This window comes from Meles meles, chromosome 17 (genome assembly GCF_922984935.1).
Source record: "Meles meles chromosome 17, mMelMel3.1 paternal haplotype, whole genome shotgun sequence".
Classification (NCBI taxonomy): domain Eukaryota; kingdom Metazoa; phylum Chordata; class Mammalia; order Carnivora; family Mustelidae; genus Meles; species Meles meles.
This window is the reverse complement of record NC_060082.1, coordinates 13762788-13784150: the sequence shown is the minus strand read 5'-3', so window position 1 is coordinate 13784150 and position 21363 is coordinate 13762788.

Genomic DNA, 21363 nt, shown 5'->3' with positions numbered 1-21363 from the left:
CACCTCTCAGCAGAGTTCCTTCAGTGTCCTAGACTCTGCCTCTGGTCTTCCCATCTTGAATTTATCTTGGACAGTGCTACTACAGAGCTCAAGAACATCACATTCCAAACACCTCCCAAGGTTTGCCTCAAAAGTAAAGTATTAACTCCTTACGCCAATATCTGAAAGCCTTGTATGATCTAGTGGCAACTTCCCCTCTAGTATCCCCAGCTGGAGTCAAGTCCAGTTTCTCAATATCCCCCATCCAGGGACTGAAGTATGGTACCTCTGTGCTTTCGTCCCTCTGACTGCTACCAAAACTCAATTTACCCAATTATGCTCAAATCCTACCTGTTTTTTAGTATGGGTGCCTTGAATGGAATTTAGAGACAAGGCTGAAAATTTGTCCTCCACAGATCGAGATAGTTGTTTGGCAACTGTAAATGGAAAGGTAGACCTATGTACTTTTGATTTCCGTGATGACAAGAGTCCAGTGGTCTAGAGGACTACTCAGCCCGGATTAATGATTTGGTCTTGGCCCTAAAGAAGGTCAAGAAATGACAAGGGTGAATAATGACTGTAGATGATGAGAATCTATCTGTCACAGAAACATTCTAATAGGGTAAAGTAATGGTAATAATATGTGAATAGTTGAGAAGTTACATATAGTTATATGTACACACTAACATAAAAGAGATTATAATTGCTAATGCTGAGATTTAATCATTTAAAATAACAGGAAAGGCATAAAAGAATTTTCGGACTTCAAATGGGTGGCATTGGATTATTAGGATGAATAAGAGCATAGGAAAAGAATACCTGAGTTGTATTTCATTCCAGCTCTGTCTCAGCTTTCCTGATCTCCCAGCACACCGTGTTTCCTTTTTGAGCCTCATCTTCTCTACACAAGGATAGCCAGACAACTCAGGAAGAAGCTTTACCCAAAAATATAACCCGCCCTATCTCCCCTCCTGTGTAACCTTACCTTTGATGACACGTTCTACCGACTGAAAATTTATTTCCAATAACATGTTTCTTTTGAGGGAATAAATATGTATTATGATTATACTGTGCCTCTGTAGTTCAGTTGCTCAGCCAGGTCTCTGAACAAGATGGGATCGGGAGGGAGACAAACCATGAGACTCTTAATCTCATAAAACAAACTGAGGGTTTCTGGGGGGAGGGGAGAAGTGGAGAGGGTGGTGGGGTTATGGACATTGGGGAGGGTATAGTGCTATGGTGAGTGCTGTGAAGTGTGTAAGCCTGACGATTCACGGACTTGTACCCCTGGAGCAAATAATAAATTATATGTTAATAAAAATAATCAAGAAAAAAAAAGGTTTAGTTTTACTTCATTAAGGACTTTTTAACTTTGCCAATTGGATGCCATCTAAATATCCTGATGGTCAAATATGTGGAATAATATGTCTTGAAATGAAAAAAAAAAATGAAGACAAAACACAAAGGGGAAAGAGAGGAAGGAAAGATTGTATTGTAGAAATTAAACAGATCTTAAGTTGTGTATCAGGCTGATACTTTGGATATCTTTTGTACAAGTTTGCCCTCCATAGCCCAGACACACAATTCTTTTTCTGCACTCTTCATGCCCAGACATTGCAAGGCAACAAAACATATTCTCCCAAGTAAAGAAGGAATGCGTAAAGTCTCTTTGCTATGGGTAAAATGTATATCTTTCAAAATATCAAGTTAAATCTAGTGGTTAGAACCATAAAACTTTCAGTTAAATTGCTTCTTATGAATGGATCATGATATAAGAATGTGACTTATGCCAAAGCAAGAAACAAAGACGTGAAAATGCAGGGATAATTTGGAAATACAAGAATGGACTTCAGGTGTGACCTTGGAAAAGTCATTAAGCCTCTGGGCCTCAGCTTTTATAACATGGAATAATAACTTGGATTTCTATGAAAACCCAGTGAGCAGCTCCCAAAGCTGGCAATGCAACCAGGTATTTTCCCAGCAGCCACAATTTTCTCGATCACAGATGATGGCTATATTTTTCGTGGACAGAAAGATAGACACAGATATTAGAGACCGGCCAATGATTAGGTAAACTTTGCCCTTGCATCGAATAATAATGCAAGTATCAGAACACATGAAAGCTAAGTGTCATAAGTCTATCAAGGTTTAAATACTCAGAAGCTTCCAGGGCAAAGCTGTTTGAGCAGCATCTGAAACACAGCCTCCGTGGGCAGTAAACAGCCGTTTTACATTTAATTAGGCAAAGAAACTCCAGCTGAATGGGTTAAAAATTGCCACTATTTCACAGTAAGTGATTTTCTTAACCCCCAAGGGTTCAAATTACTTTGGCAGGAAAAGCAATTATGCAATTAATAGGGGAAAAATCTCCAGAGCTCTGTAATTTGCAAAGAGGTAAAGGTTCTGCTGTGGCCTGTAGGGGACAGCTGAGCTCTGAAGCCCCTTCCTTCCTTCCTTCCTTTCTTTCCCTTCCTCTTTCTTTCTTTTTCTTTCTTTTCTTTTCTTCCTTCATCTTTCCCTCTTTTTCTTTCTTTCTTAATTTTGACCACACCCGAAATTAAAACCAAGGATCTTTTAAGGAGTAGGAATGCACCACAGCTCAGATAATGTCCCTGCCAGTATATTCATTACAGACTCATCAGAGTGGATGCCTGCAATCGGAAGATTAAATACCCATTTACCAGGATCAGAAGAGAGTTTGGTTTTATAATGTATTGTCCTCTATTCCCCGGGAGGCTGCTTTGTTTGATAAAATGCTGAGTGTAGTGTAAAAATATCCCTCTCTCTGTAATTTGCACTCCTCTCCATTTAAAGCTATTCTTGCTGCAAACGAGAATTGAAAGCTGCTAAAATTAAGTGGTGTCAGTTCTCAATGACACTTTAATGATAGAGCGCTCAGCAAATGAGATGAGAATGAATTCTAGCATCTCTGCTAAAGATAGTAACCAGCCCCAACACTGTAATGCTCCAACGGGGCCACACTTCACCTGCTTCATTCATGTTTAGTAGAACTAGAAATAGGGAAACTATCATTTAAATGGCCATAAGGAGGAAGGTGAAAATAACCAATGGACATTGGTTCAAAGCAATTGGGTGCTTGGGGTTGTAGGTCTAAGATAATCTTTCTGGCTGAGCACCCTACTTCTGTACCAAGACACTCTCTCCCACGGATATAGGGCATTTTATTTCAAAGGAATAAATGTCCCATTGACCAAGAAAATCTTCTCTGATCCAGTGACCAAAAGGACATGAGGCTTTGGTTCATTTTGTAGAAAGTACTGTAAATACTTGAACTATTGGCTTGACATTCTTTGTATTGTTGTGCTCTGGCTGACCTGAGGGTCTGGGGCACCTCTGAGCCATCACGGTATCATTCATAGGGAATGTCTCTACCCTGACTGTGAGTGGAGAGCAGGTTGTGGGACAATCGCCACAGCCCTCCTGAGGCCCCTAATGAATCAGACGACACCACCCACGGGGCCCACTGGAAAAACACAAGGACCTAACTAGACCGTCCTTCCGACCCAAGTTCAGGTGGTCCATATCATAGTTAGAGTCACTGGGACTACACCTTGAAGGCAAACTTGTCCAAATTTTCTTTCAGAGGCATACAACTCAATTCAATAGTCAATTTCAGCATCCCAGGCTATAAAAGTCACCATAAGAAATTAAAAACACATATAGAAAATGAGATCTTTCAGGTGCTTACAATCTACTTAAAGGGACAATCAGACAAACATTAAAAAAATCTAGACAGCTATCTATTTCAAAGTGATACCTAGACATTTCTGCACGAGCAAGGCACAGACTCCACAGATAGATAAATAGGAGAGGAAAAATCCAGTTTGAAAGGCAGAGGCACTTGGTTAAAAATAGCTTTTTGGAGCAGGTAATCTGGGAAGGGGGGCAAGCGGGTTTGAAGAAGTTAAAAACTTGGATGGGTAGGTGTTCTGGCATGGAAAAAGCATGGAGCAAAAATAGGGAGGAACTACCCTAAGTAACACAGCATCATAAGGAATATCGAGAGACAGTCCGGCTATCTACAGTGCAGACTGCACAAGTACCTTAAATGGACATTTAAAGAGTTGAACGTGCTCTGAAGAGTCCCGAGATGCAGGCATAGATCCCCAACCACCTCGCAGTGGTATTGTACAAACTCAACGGGGTAAGATTCCGGCAAGCAACCAGCACAACAAGACCTGGCGGGCAACGTACAATACATGTTCCTCTGTTGTGGTGTTATATCGGAATCGGGGTGAGACATAACGAACGCGATGCTTCGGGAAGAGTGATCTGTGCAAGATGAACTCGAGGCGGGGAGAACGGCGGCTGGTGCAGCCATCCAGCCGCAGGGTGACTCGCACGCCTCACCGCTGAGAATAGAGACCATATGCCACTGGATTTCAAAAAAGCTTCCATCTGCCACCGCGGCCGCCTGATGGACCTCGGCCGCCTGTATGATGCTGGCCAGGGACCTTCTGGACAATGTAGCCTACTGCAAAATGTAGTTCCGCACATGTTTCTTGAAATTGCAGTCTGGTTTTAGAAGCAGGCAGATGAGGCACACAGGAAACTGAGGAAAATAGCGAGGCCGTTGATTGCCCTTCGATGCCAAGGCCTCATTAACCATCTTCGGGAGAGCGCTGGAATTCCTTCTGGCAGGGTGCCCCTAAGTGTTTGAGAAAAATGCTTCGAAGTTTATAAATGAGTCGCAAGTTCTGCCATCCTAATGGCAAATATCGAAACAGTTTTATGTCTCCATCTCCTGGGCACGTGAGAGGTCTGGCGGAACAGCGAGATTAACTGCCATCACTCTGGCCTCCTCTGAGCCCTCAGATGCACGCATACCCATCTATCAGCTCGGCAGTGATCGGAGAAGGGCTGCAATAATCAGGGCTTCGTGGGGGCTGAAGGTGCTGGAAATATGCTTGATGCCAGCCCGCGTGCCTCTGATCTGTTACATTCGACAAAATTGGTCCACAAAGTGGTTATAATATCTCAACTTCAGAAAGTAAGGGACATCTATGGGAATTGCTTTGTTTTTGTGGATTTGTCTATAGTTTGGGTTTCTTTGGAACTCATGGCCACTTTTTAATCCACTTCACTGGGGTGTCATCTATGTATTCTAAACTATGGTTTAAAGTACGCGTTATGTGCATAATTTCCTTGAAGTATGCACTGAGGGTGCATTGGCATTAAGAAGGCTAGAAAAAGGAAAAACTAGCAAAGAATGAGACGAAATGATCTGTTTGGTAGGAGGAGAGCGAGGTGACATGGTGCCCTGAAAACCAAGTCAAGAAGTACATCACAGAAGAGGGCATGGGGCGCCTGGGTGGCTCAGTGGGTTAAGCCTCTGCCTTCGGCTCAGGTCATGATCTCAGGGTCCTGGGATTGAGCCCCGCAACAGGCTCTCTCCTCAGCAGGGAGCCTGCTTCTCCCTCTCTCTCTGCCTGCCTCTCTGCCTGCTTGTGATCGCTGTCTGTCAAATAAATAAATAAAATCTTTTAAAAAAATCAAAAAAAGAAGAGGGCTGATCAACGATGTCAAATACTGATACTCTGGGTGAAATAAAGAATACCCACCTGGGGGCTTTCCGAAGGACAGTGTTAGTGGCCTAGACAAAAGCACTTCAGATAGAAAGGTGAAAGAGAAGTGGATTCGAGTAGGTTTTCCAGAGAATGGGAGGACGCTGAGGAAAACAGCAGACACGGACAACTCTTTCTAGCAGTTTTGCTACGAAAGGATGCCTCAGGAGCTGGCGGGCAAATGGCATAGGCAGTCTTTTTTCACACTGGTTGTCTTTCTCTCTGAAGTGATTGAAGGACAGGTATGGTGGCTGTATGCGTGGATGGAAGCGAATGCATATTACATCTGAATCGTACAGATTAGAGTTACAGAGAGAGCATCGAACGCATGTTGACAAGAGGGAAATATGACCGGCTGGAGGTCACCTGGGTTAGGACTCCTTTGGTCACAAATAACAGAACCCTTCTGGAGCCAACATAAGCCAAAAGAAGTTATAGGAATAGAAGAGTATCTCACGGAACCTGAGGGCACAGACGTGGTTGGCTTTGGGAACAGGCAGGAACTAGGTGTGGACACCTGGAGTATCCTCACTCCCATCTCTGCTCCTCTCTGTGTTTCTGTCCCTTTCGTCTCTGTTTGCAGGCCAGGTTCCTCTGCACCTTGTAGTCTAACGCTGGAGCACACCTCCGTCAGCAGCCACTCCAGGCTACCTATCCTTGGCTCATTCTCCAAACCAAATTCCCTCACTTATCCAACCACGTCAAAGCACCCACCTTGGAAACAAACATATGAGGTTGTGGGATCATCTCACACTGTAAAACTACAGCTGCAAAGAAAAACTCCTGCGGACAGAAATAGGCAATTTCTGGATTATGTGGGGGCCGAGCCTGGGAGAGGCAACACACAATGTAAACACTATGCAGATGAAAAATCTTCTGAGTCCAACAGGAGGAGGAATGGTGATGCTGGCCAGCTAACACAACAAATCCTTTATGCATGCACATATAATTCACAAAAGTATGTGTGTCCATACATGCGTGTATACGTATATATACACACATATACCAACAAGCACCTGTATTTGACTTGAGATTGTGGTATATGACTTGACAAGAATATTTATCTTCCTAATTGTGATTTACCCAGGCGCATAATAAAATTGATTTGTATGCAATTACAAGGGCACTGTAACAGGACAGAAAGAGTTAGATAGAAGAGGAAGTCTTGGTGGTTACCTGCACACGTGCCCAATTACAGATTTTCCGGACGAGGATATAAAGAGCTGCAGTGACAAGTGTGAGATCTTTTACCTGGTTATCAGAAGAGCCAGAACTTTTTCACCTACTCTAATCCTACCATCTGCACAAACACCGCCTCTTACTAAAATTTCCTTCAAAACACATAATATTCGTATGCATAACTAAGCTATATCTGGAAAGAGCTGTCTTCATCTTTAAAGATGAACTGATGGGAATCATACTTGTTGTATGGGTTGAAATTTAAAAATATGTATGCTTTTCACTTTACTTTGCTCAGGAAACAACAATCTATTTGATTGGAAGCTATAGCAGCAGTCTCATAAATGTGAGAAAACTAACCTTGAATCGAGTACACAGCACAAGAAAAGAGGAGGGGAGAACGCCCCATGGCAGCTTGGAGCCTTCTAGACGCATCCGCAAGAACAGAGGAGACAGCTCATCACCCACGCCCCAGTTCCCCTCAGCTCCAATGTGTCCTCCACATGGCAGCGCCTCCCTTCAGATAGTGTTAAGAGACAAAGCAAGAATATTCTCTTCTTTTTATTATTTTATTTATTTGACAGAGAGAAATCACAACTAGGCAGAGAGGCAGGCAGAGAGAGAGGAGGAAGCAGGCTCCCTGCGGAGCAGAGAGCCCGATGCGGGGCTCGATCCCAGGACCCTGGGATCATGACCTGAGCCAAAGGCAGAGGCTTTAACCCACTGAGCCACCCAGGCGCCCCAAGAATATTCTCTTTTAAGCATGTCACAGAAAGTGTTCTACCAGCCTAGTTGGCAGAGAGATATCTTTTCCTGTTTCTTCCATCACATCGTATTAGATTTAGGATACTGTTATCCTGCTCACTTGGAAGATTGCAAAGGTCCTTCTGATAGCTGATGCCACAGGTAAAATGTTCAACTGTGGACATTTTAGAATAAAAAAAATCAGACTGATATCTCTAAAAAATTATGCTAGAAAAGATGTCACGGTTTTATTAAAGTTTATCTCGAGTTCCAAGTTGGCTTTATCAGCTCTTTGTAATTGACCTGGTGTTTAGTCTCTCTGTACCTCAGTTTTCTCTCTTCAAAACGAAAAGATAACAATCCTTACGTGTCAGAGTTGTTTCTGAAATTAAGTTAGGTAATGTATACAAAGTTCACAGCATCCAATTCTTGCTAAAATAAAAAAGAACAAAATGAAAAAAATGTTTCTGTTGTCCTTACCCTCATTTTCCTTTTCTAAATTCACCCTTGCTCATAACTCTTCTAGGTCATGGTAAGAAAAGTAAAACTACATATATTACACAAGATGTTCAGAATCTCAATTGCCCAAAATGTATGTTTCAGTAAGCAATTTCTCACTTTTTATGTCCTATTTAACAGATGATCTCTCATTATTAATGTGTGATTCTAAACAAAAGTGAAGAGCCGATAGTCAAAATATCCAAATGCTGCCCAATTTATTCATTGCTTTCTCCATCCAACTGTTTGTCTTTTAACTAATTCAGCTAAAAAGAAGTCTGAAATGGACATTCATGTCAAAAGCCACAGCAGAGATCTTGACATGGCTGACAATCTTATTTTACTTGTAAGTCTTGGTTGCCTTCTGTGCAGTTCACACTTAATAGAGGCTGTGCTTTTCTCGGTTCTCAATCAGTAAATTTTACTTGATAAGGCACCAGATGCCCATGTTAGTTAATAAAGGACACACACATGCATATCCATATACTTAAATACATGAGTATATTAATAATAGTGCCCTTTATTCAAGTGACTCACAGTCTTGCTAAAATAGTTTAAAAGTGAAGACTGATAGGAAAATCTTGTGATGTAAATAAAATATTACAATAAAAATATCAGCATAAACTCTTATGCTTTGATGGATGGCATTTCTACTGATATCAGAGGCAAAATAAAAGTGATGATAATCAGAAAAAGGAATGTGTACAGTCTCATGAAGTTTGTAATGTCTTATAATGCAATACGATTTGCAACATATCAATGTGATGTTTTAGTCAGTGTCATCTTACTATATTTTTCATATTAAATCTAGTTTAGATTCTGATGTAATGTTAATACGATTTGCTTATTTATGCCAAGCAAAGAAAAAGTATGTGTGTAATTGCGCTAGATGCATTCATTCAGGAATTTGAGCCTTTAAAAATGAGCAATTTAAATTTTTTAAAGAAAATATAAAAGTATTTTATCAAATAAAACTATTTCATTTAGTTCAAATGTCTAAATTTCTAAATCCAAAAGTAATTGGAAATTTTCTATTTAAATCTGCAGCTATTTAGGGAATGAAAAATCAAACAGGGTGCCATACGACTATTTCAAATATATAAATGCTTAATTGATTTTTTATATTCTCATTGTACAGTGTGACTTTGCATGAACATAGCCAAGGTGTTTTTTCTTCATGCACAAGCTGTTTTTATAGTGTTTACTAAATTCCCTAAAGTGAATTTTGGCTTATTCTATTCTTATAAATGTGCAGAAATTATATGAAGTACATATGTATATATTTCCGAAGAGTCCAGGGAGCTAACTGTAGGAATTCTGTCATTCAGCAAATATTTATTCTGTGCTTGCTATGACCAAACACCAGGATATTAACAGTGAGGAAAAACGGGCATGATCTCTTCCCTAATAGAGCTTGTAGTCTAATGGAGGAGAAAACCGTTAATAAAAAATTATAGAAATACATCAAAAATTGCAGCAATGATAAATACTACGAAAGAAGAGTTGTGTAGTGCTAAAGAAACTAACATTAGCAGAATCTCAACCTGTCAAGGAGATTAGGGAAGACTTTCCTAGACAGTGATGCTTAAAATGAATTCTGAAGAAGTTGATTCAGAAACTAGAGAATCCTAGGAAGAAGAAACCAAGTGTGCAAAAGCCCTGGAAACACAGATCTTGTGAGACTGGGCCAGGAAGAGCTCAGAGGTGATCTTTGTGGAAGAGGATGTTGAAGAGGGGAACACAGACAAGACGAAGCAGCCCATTTGAGGAATTTTTCCTTTAACCTAAAAGAACTTTGAAACACTGAAGATTTTAGGCAATAGGATGGAATAATCAGATTCACATTTGATTAACCTCACTTTGACTTCTGCATGGAAAATAATATGGGTAGGGATCGGAGTAAGCATTTGGTAGGCTTATTAGTAGTCTATATGGTAAAAAGAAAAAAAAGTTAAAATAAGGGTTATAATAGCTGCAGAAAAGTGTTCCTATTAAAAGTATAACCAGGAGACTCTATTTTGGCTAAAATAATGTAGCTGCTACCCCCCTTTTGCAGTAATATATAAAATATATAATATAAAAATACAATATATATATAATAAATAATATAAAAAATATAAAACTGGGCAAAATATATGATGCAGCTCTTCTCAGGTATTGAACAACAAACAGAACTCGAGGGAAGGGGAAATCATGTAGCAAGCCTCAAAAATAACACAGCTCTCTGATTGTGAACACCTTCCGTACTGCTAGTGCAGGAGGCAGAGCTTAAACAGAGCAGTTACACTGAACCAAGAAGACAAAGATAAGAATTTTAGGCTGCTGAAGTGGCTGGAATTAGTAGAGCATGGCACCTGAGGAAGAGAGTTCTGCCAATATTAACATCTTAATACCATTGAACAGTTATGTATGTTTTACCATAATAAAGAGATAAACTATCTCTTTAAAAAAAAGAAGAGAAGAAGAAGAAGAAGAAGAAGAAGAAGAAGAAGAAGAAGAAGAAGAAGAAGAAGAAAAAGAAGAAGAAGAAGAAGAAGAAGAAGAAGAAGAAGAAGAAGAAGAAGGAGAAGGAGAAGGAGAAGGAGAAGGAGAAGGAGAAGAAGAAGAAGAAGAAGAAGAAGGAGAAGAAGAAGAAGGAGAAGAAGAAGAAGGAGGAGAAGAAGAAGAAGAAGGAGAAGAAGAAGAAATAGTAGTAGTAGTAGTGAGAATGAGTCATACAGGGTTGGGGAAAAGTCCTTAGAAGTCTGCATTGGGAGTTCACCATGAACCCTTACGTGAATAGGTAAAAACTCAAAGACCTAGCAGAGAGTTCTGTGGGCCAAATGGTGATCTCAGAGTCAGTGCTGAGAGGCATCTGAAATCCAGGTCAACCAGAGAAGAGAGACCTAATAAGTTTCTCATGCATTTAGTTGAGAACTCCCTAGAATCACAATTTAGACAGGGATATTGCTACACCCAGGGACTAAAGTCAAAACCAAAAGAAATTCACCCCAACAAAAATATAAAACCAATAATGGCAGGTTGAAATGGAGCTGCCAGTAATTTGTCTTCCAGAACAAAACTGAACACTAGTTAAATGAGCTGACATAATATAGATATGCAATAATAATATATCCTTACAACAATCATCCAAAATGTCTAGCATATAGTTTTGAAAATTCTACATATACAGGAAAATATGGCCCATGATCAAGAATAAAAGGAATGAACAGAAGTAGAACCTGAGATGTCTCAAGTACTGAAATTAGTAGTCAAAAACATTAAAAGAGTTGGGCGCCTGGGTGGCTCGGTGGTTTAAGCTGCTGCCTTCGGCTCAGGTCATGATCTCGGGGTCCTGGGATCGAGTCCCACGTTGGCTCTCTGCTCTGAGGGGAGCCTGCTTCCCTCTCACTCTCTCTGCCTGCCTCTCTGCCTACTTGTGATCTCTCTCTGTCAAATAAATAAATAAAATCTTTAAAAAAAAAGAACATTAAAAGAGTTATTACAAATATGTTCTAAGGCTTAAAGGAAAAGATAACTACAGTGAATGAAGAACTAGGACTCTTGAGGTAACTGGGTGGCTCAGTTGGTTAAATGTCTGACTTCGGCTCAGATCATGATCTCATGGTCCTTGGATGGAGCCCTGCATCAGGCTGCCTTCTCAGTCAGGAGTCTGCTTGTCTTTTTGTCCCTTCCACACCCCTGTCCCTGGCTCAGGTACACACACATGTGTGCAAGTTCCCTCTCTCAAAATAAATAAAATTAAAAAAAAAAAAAAGAACTAGGAATCTTCAGCATAGACTGAAATAGAAATGATGAAAGGAGAATCAAATAGAAAAATCTAAAAATGGAAAATATAAAATCTGAAGTTGAATAAAAAAACAAAACAAAATACCTAAAAAGTTTAACATTAATTGGAGCAAAAGAGTCTGTATATTTGAAAAAATGATCAATAGATATTATCTGATCTGAAGAACACAGAGAAAAAAAATTCTAAAAAACCTGAAGAACAGAGCTTCAGTTACATATGAGACAATATATAAAAGTCTAACATTCATACATTTTTGAGTCTCAGAAGGAGAGAGGAAATAGGGCAGGAAAAAAACTTTGAAGAAAAGTGGCTAAAAATTTTCAAAATGTTTTGGATAATACAAAGAGAACCACAAAGGTACATGTAGCCAAATTGCTAAACACCGAAGATATAACAGAAAATATACAAGCTTACACCTTGAGAAGCTAGGAAAAGAAGAGAAAAACTCAAAATATGTAGAAGCAAGGAAATAAAAATAGCAGGTGTCAATGAATTAAGAAATAAAGAGAAAACCTGCAAAGAAAAAAACTTGTTCTTTATAAGGAGTAACAAATTGACACATTACCAATATTAGAAACAAAAGGTATACTACACACATTTAAAGAATAGTTTAAAAATTATGAGGAATCAATACATTTAACAACTTAACTAAAGTTCACCAATGCCTTTGAAAACGCAACTAGTCAAAGTTGACAGAAAAAGAAATAGAAAATTCAAATTGCCCTATATCTATTAAACTATTAATATTAATAGTTCATTAGTTCTATTAAACTATTAGTTCATCTTCAAAAATCTTTTCACAGAGGGGTGATATCACATCATGGCAGTGTGATCATTCCTTCTTTATAGAGCAGAGACACAAAACATAAAAAAGGGGGAAACTGGGCAAATCACCATGGAAAACCACCAAATTATAAAAGTAGACAGAAACAGAAAAAAAAATGGAGAAACAATGGAAAAAAACCAAAATAACTAGAAGGTAAAAATAAAATGGCAGTAGTACATCCTTACATATCAATAATTACCATAAATGTGAATGGATTGAACTCACCATTCACAAAGTACAAAGTAGCTACATGGATAAAACAGAACAAAACAAAACAAAAAAAAAAACCCCACAAGATCCAACTATATGATGCCCACAGGAGATTCATCTTACCTCTAAAGGCACTCATGAGCTCAAAGCAACAGGATGGAAGATGATTGTCCAAGCAAACAGAATCCAAAAGAAGGTGGGAATAGCCATACCTATATCAGACAAAATACACTTCAAGCCAAAAATATTAAGAAGAGACAAAGAAGGTCATTATAGCAAAAAGATATAATAATCATAAATATATATATAGCCCCTGCATCCAAACACTGAAACATATTAAGCAAATACTAAAAGAACTTAAAGGAGAAACAGACAGCAATAGAATAACTGTAGGGGACTTCAGTATCCCAATATCAGCAATGGATAGATTGCCCAGACAGAAAATCAATAAGGAACTCTTGGGATTGAAAGGCACTTCATAACAAATGGACCTAAGATATAGATATATATCTATATATCTATATAGATATATAGATATAGATATAACATTCCATCCAACAGCAGCAAAATACACGTTCTTCTCAAGTCCACGTGGAACATTCTTTAGGATAGATTGTATGATAGAATACAAAACAGGGGCACCTGGGTGGCTCAGTGGATTAAGCCGCTGCCTTCGGCTCAGGTCATGATCTCAGGGTCCTGGGATCGAGCCCCGCATCGGGCTCTCTGCTCTGCAGGGAGCCTGCTTCCTCCTCTCTCTCTGCCTGCCTCTCTGCCTACTTGTGATCTCTCTGTCAAATAAATAAATAAAAAATCTTTAAAAAAAAAAACACAAAACAAATTTTAGCAACTTTAAGAAATTATCTTCTTTGACCAAAGTGCTATGAAACTAAAAATCAACAAGAGGTACGTAAAAAAATCTACAAATATGTGGAAACTAAACAGCACATTTCTAAACAACCATTGGGTCAAAGAAGAAATCAAGCGGGAACTAAAAGATTATCTTGAAACTAATGAAAATTGAAATGTATCAAATATAGTGGGATACAGGAAAAAATTCTGAGAGGAATGTTTTTAACAATGAACAAATACATTAAGAAGTTAGAAAGATCTCAAATAAGCAATCTAACTTTACACTTCAAGGAACTAGAAGAAGAAGAACAAATTAAGCCCAAAGCTAGCAGAAGAAAAATAATAAGAAGGATATCCTTCCATTTGGGACAACATGGATAGAACTTAAGCATATTGTGCTAAACAAGATCAAAGGAAGACAAGTGCTATATGAAATCTCTTATACGTGTGACCTAAAAAAGTTAAACCAATAAGAAAACGGAATGCATGATGTTTACCAGGGATGGGGGGAGAGGGGTAACAGTGATGGTGTTTAAGATGTTTAAACTTATAATTAGTAATAAATAAGCCACAGAGATCATCAAATGCACAGTATAATGAATATACACAATCATACTGTACTACACTTATGTAACATGATAAATATAACGATCATATTACAATATATAATTATATCAAAGTAACATCCTGTATACCATAAACTTACACAATGCTACATGTCAAATTTATTTTTAAAAACTTTTCAGGGGTGCCTGGGTGGCTCAGTGGGTTAAAACCTCTGCCTTCGGCTCAGGTCATGATCCCAGGGTCCTGGGATTGAGCCCCGCATTGCATCGCATTGGGCTTTCTGCTCAGCAGGGAACCTGCTTTCCCCACCCCCCTCTCTCTGCCTGCCTCTCTGTCTACTTGTGATCTCTGTCTGTCAAATAAATAAATAAATAGTCTAAAAAAAAAAAAAAACCTTTTCACAAAGAGAACTCAAAATTCATTAGTGAATTTTATCAAATGTTTTAGAAGGAATTAATAATAATTCTACACAAACTCTTTAGGAAATTAGAGGTAAAAAAGCAAACATGTCCTAGCTTATTATGAGGCCAGTATAACCCTGATACCAAAACCCTAATAAAGATATTTTAAGAAAATAAAATTACAGATCAACAGCTCCCATGAATATAAATGCAAAAAAAGAACAAACTGCTCATATATATAAAACTGTAAAATTCAAAAACATCATGTAGAATGAAAGAGATCAGGCAAAATATAAACACTCTTTAATTCCTTTTGTTATAAGTCCAAGAAAAGGCAAAACAAAATCTAAAGTGAGAGAAATTAGAGCTGTGGTTTCCTATGGGGTAGGAAAAGGAAATGGAGATTGGCCAGAGAGAGGTATAAGAGAACTTTCTGGGATGTTGGATATGTTCTATATCTTGACTGAGGTATGATTATACAGATATATAGGTATAGAGGTATATCGTGACTAGATAGACACATAGACAGGGAATAGAATCTCATCAAATCGTATACTTGGGATCTCTGCATTTCCCTTTATGTATATTTGACCTCAGTTTAAAAAATATATATATATAGGCAAAATGATCAGATTTTGGTGGCCAATCACATATGGCATGTGTGAAGAGAAATGCAATTGTTATGGAGTTGAGCTATTCAAGAAGAATAATGGTACATCGAAGAAGCTTTTTACTTTTAAAGCTGCTTCAATTTCTCTACCTGCCATTGTGTAGACAATGGAAAGGATACAGGACCAAGTAAGATATGGTCTTAAAGGAATTTAAAACCTCTAAAGGAGCCAGAAACATATAGAGCTCTGATGTATGCAACTATTATTCATTCATCCTATAATTGAAATATCACAAAATACTACAGGAAATGAAACAGGTTGTTAATATCCTGTGCTGCCAAGTATATTATTCTGGAAGCTTGCTGAAGTCCATCCACAATGAATTGCTGTACTTTTCAACTGCACATACTAGAAAGGGTGTTTTGTTTTGTTTTGTTTTGTTTTGGGGCAAATGAGGACACGTACATGGAAAAATGATCGTTGCCAAAGAAAGGGACACTAAAAGAACAAAGGGATGAAAATAGTATGGGAAAGCATCGCTTTATAATTCTACTACATATTGATTGATAGAACTGGCATTTTTCAAGCTCGGTCACAACTGCATTATAAAGCCGTCACTGAGCAGGATATTGATGAATACTCTCAAACATGCAAATAGCAGGAGAGATCATTTTTCACAAAGTTTTGGGTAATGAGAAGGACTTGAGTCCCGGGGGAAAGGAAAGCGAAAGATCAGCCTTGCACTCATTCAGAGGAAAACTGTGTCATCCTACTGGGCTTTGGAGATAATGATGAGTTCCAGAAACTCTACCAGTGTCCTACCTAGTGTAGGGTAAGGACCCACATATTGCTCTTTGGGTTAACTGGAGAACACACAGACTCTAAAGAAAATTAACAATTTTATTCCATCAACATCTATTGATGAGTTGAACTAGCTTAAACACATTTGAATTCATGATAGCTTATAGTTTTCTAAAAAACAAACAAACATGCATTTCAGGGATGATATATCTAGTATCCCATCAATATTGGTAGAGATATGAAAGTACGATATCATTTACTGGCCGTTATTTTTGTATACAAAATTAAGGTAAAATATAATATTAATTTTTAAGAATCCAAATTAAGTCAATGAACTTATTTGGATATCTCAAAATATTGTTCCTTTTAAGTTGAAATTGATTTAGAATAGTAGACCCAGAAGCAGAAAATAAGATACATATGTATATATACACATGAATGGATTTCTCCATCATTATAGACAATGCTCTTCAAAACTTCTCTTTATTTCTCCAAGTTTTTGTTGCGTCAATTTGGAATTTTAGATGTGGATTTTAACAGTTAGTTTTATTAACTATCTATCCTTCAGGAATTATTTGACATTTGCACTGCATCATGACTGCTAACAACTGATGTGAATGCAACCCCGTGCAGATATTCACTGTCTTGGGCTAGATTAATTATGCATTTTATGGTTCCACTGCTTGATCCTAATTTTTTTAAGTTAATTCTTCCCCATTCTTAAGTTCCTTATTATACTCATTTCTCAAACTTCTACAGTTTTCCTTTGAGAGATAGTTTTCCCGGAAAAATCTGAGAATTGGATTTTTTTTTTTGGTTCTTTCATGTGGGAGAATCTTTCTATTGTTTTTGCACATAAATGAAAAATGGGCAGGCTATAGAGTTTATGAGTGATGGCTTTTACCATCAAAATTCTAGCAAGTATATTCCAAGGGTTTCTGGTCAATTTAGTGCAAAGAGAAATCTGATATCAAGGGGAGATTTTTTTCTTTTGTTTGAAACCATTTTAGTAATTTTTATATTTTCTCTTGCCTGAATATGCATAGAAGTTTTTCTTCATCCTTTAAATACAAATATGTCACAGCTAACAAAAATATAGCTCTTTTTCACTGCTTTCCTCTAACCCTTAGAAATTTCAAGAACATTTATTGTTTCAACAAATATTTCTTGAGATATTTTATGTGCCGATCAGTGCTCTAAATTCTAAGGTCACAATAAAGACAAAAATCCCTGCCTTCATGGAACTTACATTCTAGCGGGAGAGAAACTAATAAACAAGTGATAGATTGTGCTATGGGAAATCAACATTTTTGTAAGTCAAAAATTTTTTTCATACCAGCTACTGCCTATGGCTTGACCTATAAAATGGGTAGTTGATAAGATGGTGCTAAGCACTGCAGAGAACACTTACACTGTAGAACGGGGTTGGGGGACCTGGGAGAAAAGGTGTCCACAGTTCTTTATGAGTAATGCTTCTCTGTATTCTGACAATGTGCATCAAACTCGACACGGCCGGCAAGCCTTCCCCTGCCCTGACTGCGTCTACTTTTTTCAGCCTCATCTCAAGTCGTTCTCTACTTCTGCACCAGCTGTACTATCCGTCCTACTCTGCCTCAATATTTATTCTTCCTCTCCTGCTCAGATGTCTCTTCGATAATTTTTTTTAAAGATTTCATCCATTTATTTGACAGAGAGAGATCACAAGCAGGCAGAGAGGCAGGCAGAGAGAAAGAGGAGGAAGCAGGCTCCCCGCTGAGCAGAGAGCCCGATGCGGACTCGATCCCAGAACCCTGGGATCATGACCTGAGCTGAAGGCAGAAGCTTTAACCCACTGAGCCACCCAGGCGCCCCTCTTCGATAATTTTTAAGTTTAGTCCCCCACTAGCATTTTGTTCTATTGCAGATCTTGCTCAGATTTATACACAGCCCTAATGCCTGAGTTGCACCTTGAAAATCAATCCAAAAACCCCAGTTCCTCCAGTTCTGAGAACCATTCATTCATGCTGGGTTTTATCCCTCTGGTCATTAACATGTGCCCTAATGGTTCTCAGTCTTAACTACACATTTTATTCATTTAGACTTTTTTTTAAGAAAACATCAATCTCTGGTTCCATCTGGATTAATTCAGTCAGAATGACCAGAAGTAGACTGCCACTATCAATGCTGCTTAAAAGCTACTCCAGGTAATGCTAATTTTAAATATTATATTATATAAAATTATATATTTTATATAATTTTAAATAGATAACATATATTTAAAATTATAATAAATATTATATTATATAAAAGTTTAAATATTATAATATTTCAGGAAATTGATCAAATTCCAACGCCTAAACCCTATCCCCCAGAGATCTGATTTTATTAGTTCTGGGGTTCAGAATGGACCTTGAGATGTTTTAATGTTACCATGGTGATTCTATTGTGCAGCCAAGGTAAGAACAACTAGTTTGAGTGGAGTTGTTATGGCCAAAACCTATACTGGGACCTGGGAGAATATGAAGAAAAAGAATTTAAGGATTTGGCAGAAGGGAGGAGTGGGAGAAAGTCACGAAAAATACAGATGGGGAAGATAATAATAAAAATAGTGAAGTGGAAGGCATGCAGTGAGTGTGAGGTGCTTTTCTAACTCCCTTGCTCATTTATTCCCCACAGTAATGCTGTTCTGTTCTCTAATTTAGAAAAGACAAAGAACAAATGTATCAAGTATCTTGTTGGAGATCACATATCTAAGTTAGTGCATGAGTTAAGAGTCAAACCCTACCTGGCTCCAGAATCCACCTTCCAACAGTACAGCTGACCTCCACAGTTAACCTGAAGAAGATTCTGAAAATGTCATCAAATCCAGAAGCAACCTTTATTATGATCCAATGTTTTTCCAAGGTGTCCTCGAAGACAGTGAAAGAGATCCATGAGCTATTTTCAGCATTAAAAAAAAAACTGTAATAGAAATTGTATATGTACCTGACTCATTTTAAGTCAACAGAGGCCAATTAAGACATCAAATTTGCTTTTGGCTGAAATTTAGAATTTAGGACACTAAATCAAAACTGTGGTTACCAAAAGTAAGTACATTCAATTATTTAAAAATAAGAAAGTGACTTAGTTCTTATTGGCTGGTTCAGGAGACACAATCTTATAAACATGGGTAAACAGAGGAAATCATAAAAGAGAATCTTCTTTGAAAAGGATAGACAGCAATGATAAATGATTTTTTACTAAGGAGAGAACACGTTACAAAGCTATTCATAAAATATTTTCTTATTTCCAGCTAGTCTTTTATAGTTTTTTTTTCCATTTAGATATTCATTATATTATAGGAAAATTAGTAAAAATGGTCTTTAAGGAATTTCTGAAGATATTTTCATTATAAAGTACAGAAAACAGAGCTCCATTTTGCTTAACCAAGAAAGAAATGTGATGGCTTTTGTCACTGTGAAGTTCAGGGTCATGTAGCTGTGACTGGATCTGGGATATATGCCCCCCCACCACCAAATTTGCTATCTTCTGTGTTGGGGTCACTCTCAGGCAGGTTTCCTCACGTGGTGCCAAGAGCTTCACTAACCACACTCAAGCCAATCTCTGGGGGAAAAAAGACCTATTCTTTCCTGAGTACTTCAGCACAGATTCCAGGAGAGCATGGATAGGGCATGCCCAAGTCATTAACCTGCTTTCAGAACCTGGGAGCAGAGTCAGCCTTACTTGATTCAAGGAGAGGCATTTTCCCAAACAGATGCAAGGCTGACCTAAAGCTTATGTCTATTAAAAGGAAGAAACTATGATACACTAGATGATCTTAAAAGACCTTAAATATCAAGATTAGTCTAACCCTTTCCATTAACATTATATTCTGTGAAAAAATTTCCTGTTGATCAGAATCATATTGAAACTCAAGTGGAAGGAAACTATAGTTCAGCCATCAAGATTTGTACTTCTTACATCATATTACTTCAGCTAATTCCAAGTATATTTTTCAGCTCTTTAATTTTAAGAAATGTACTTTTTTTTAAACTCTTAATCATGGGAAAACAACAGGGTTGCTGGAGGGGAAGGGGTGGAGGGTTAGGATAACGGTATGATGGACATTAGGAGGGCATGTGATGTCACGAACACTGGGTATTATATAAGACTGATGAATCATTGAACTCTACCTCTAAACTAATAATACACTTTATGTTAATTAATTGAATTTAAAGAAAAAGATAAATTGATTGCAAAAACACTAAAACTAAGAAATAAAAATCTTTAAAATTTGAAAAACTGCTTTTGTATTTCATATTATGATCTGGATATTTATTATTCTTTGTAAAATAAAGAATAAGCTTTGACTTTCAAATTTGACCTTCACTGAACCACTTGAACTTATGTATAGGAAGATAAACCACTGCTTAGGAACCAGGATATTCAGACAATCATTTTCATCTGGGTTTAAGACAAGGTGGGTTGAATCTCACTTAATAGCAGAGTAAGGTCTTATAAGAAAAGACCAGGAACCATGTTGGATTTTGTGTTTCAGCAAGCCAAATTGAAAACATAGAGATTTAAACCCAACCATGAAAAATTTTCAATACTTCTCGTTCTTCTGATTTTCTTGAAAACGAGTCTCCCCTGTTTGCAGGGTGCCTTTAACCTTCAAACTGTCCTTTCTCCAACAGCCCTACTCCTTTAGAAGATACATGTTGACTTAGAGAAATCTAATTTGTGTTTTGTTAATGTGTGCTGTCTCTACTTGCTATATTACATTAAACGAGAAATAGAGTTACCAAAAAAATCATCTTACTTGAAATCATTCATAAGCTATCAACAAGGGAATCCATATGCCAATTTCCTTTTTGCTTTATAACCATCCACAGCACTAACTTGACCTTTACCTAAACAGGACTATAATTGCAGTTAAGATTATATAATTTACAATAACAACAAAAAATTACTTTGGAGGGACTGCTACTGGGCACAAATGTCTCACAGCCATTAAGTGTATCATTCATCTTGAGAAGAAAATTATTCTTATCCACATCGACATTTTTAACATAAACTGTAGTACTCTCTGTTGGCTCCTTTTTACGTACCCATTAATCTCAATAGTAAAACCTCAGTCTCACCCACCTAGTCTCTGAAGTTTGGATGTCACTACTGTGTACAATAAAAATTGTATATTCATGAACTCCATTTGTTTTATGTCCTTCTCTCTGTCAAAGCCTTCCAAGCAGCATATGCTTTGCTCTGTGGAGAATAAAATCAAATTTGTCTGTCTTGTCATATTGTCATCAAAGTGATAGTATCACAATTAGATTAACATTTTGTGAAGGAGCTGAAGGGA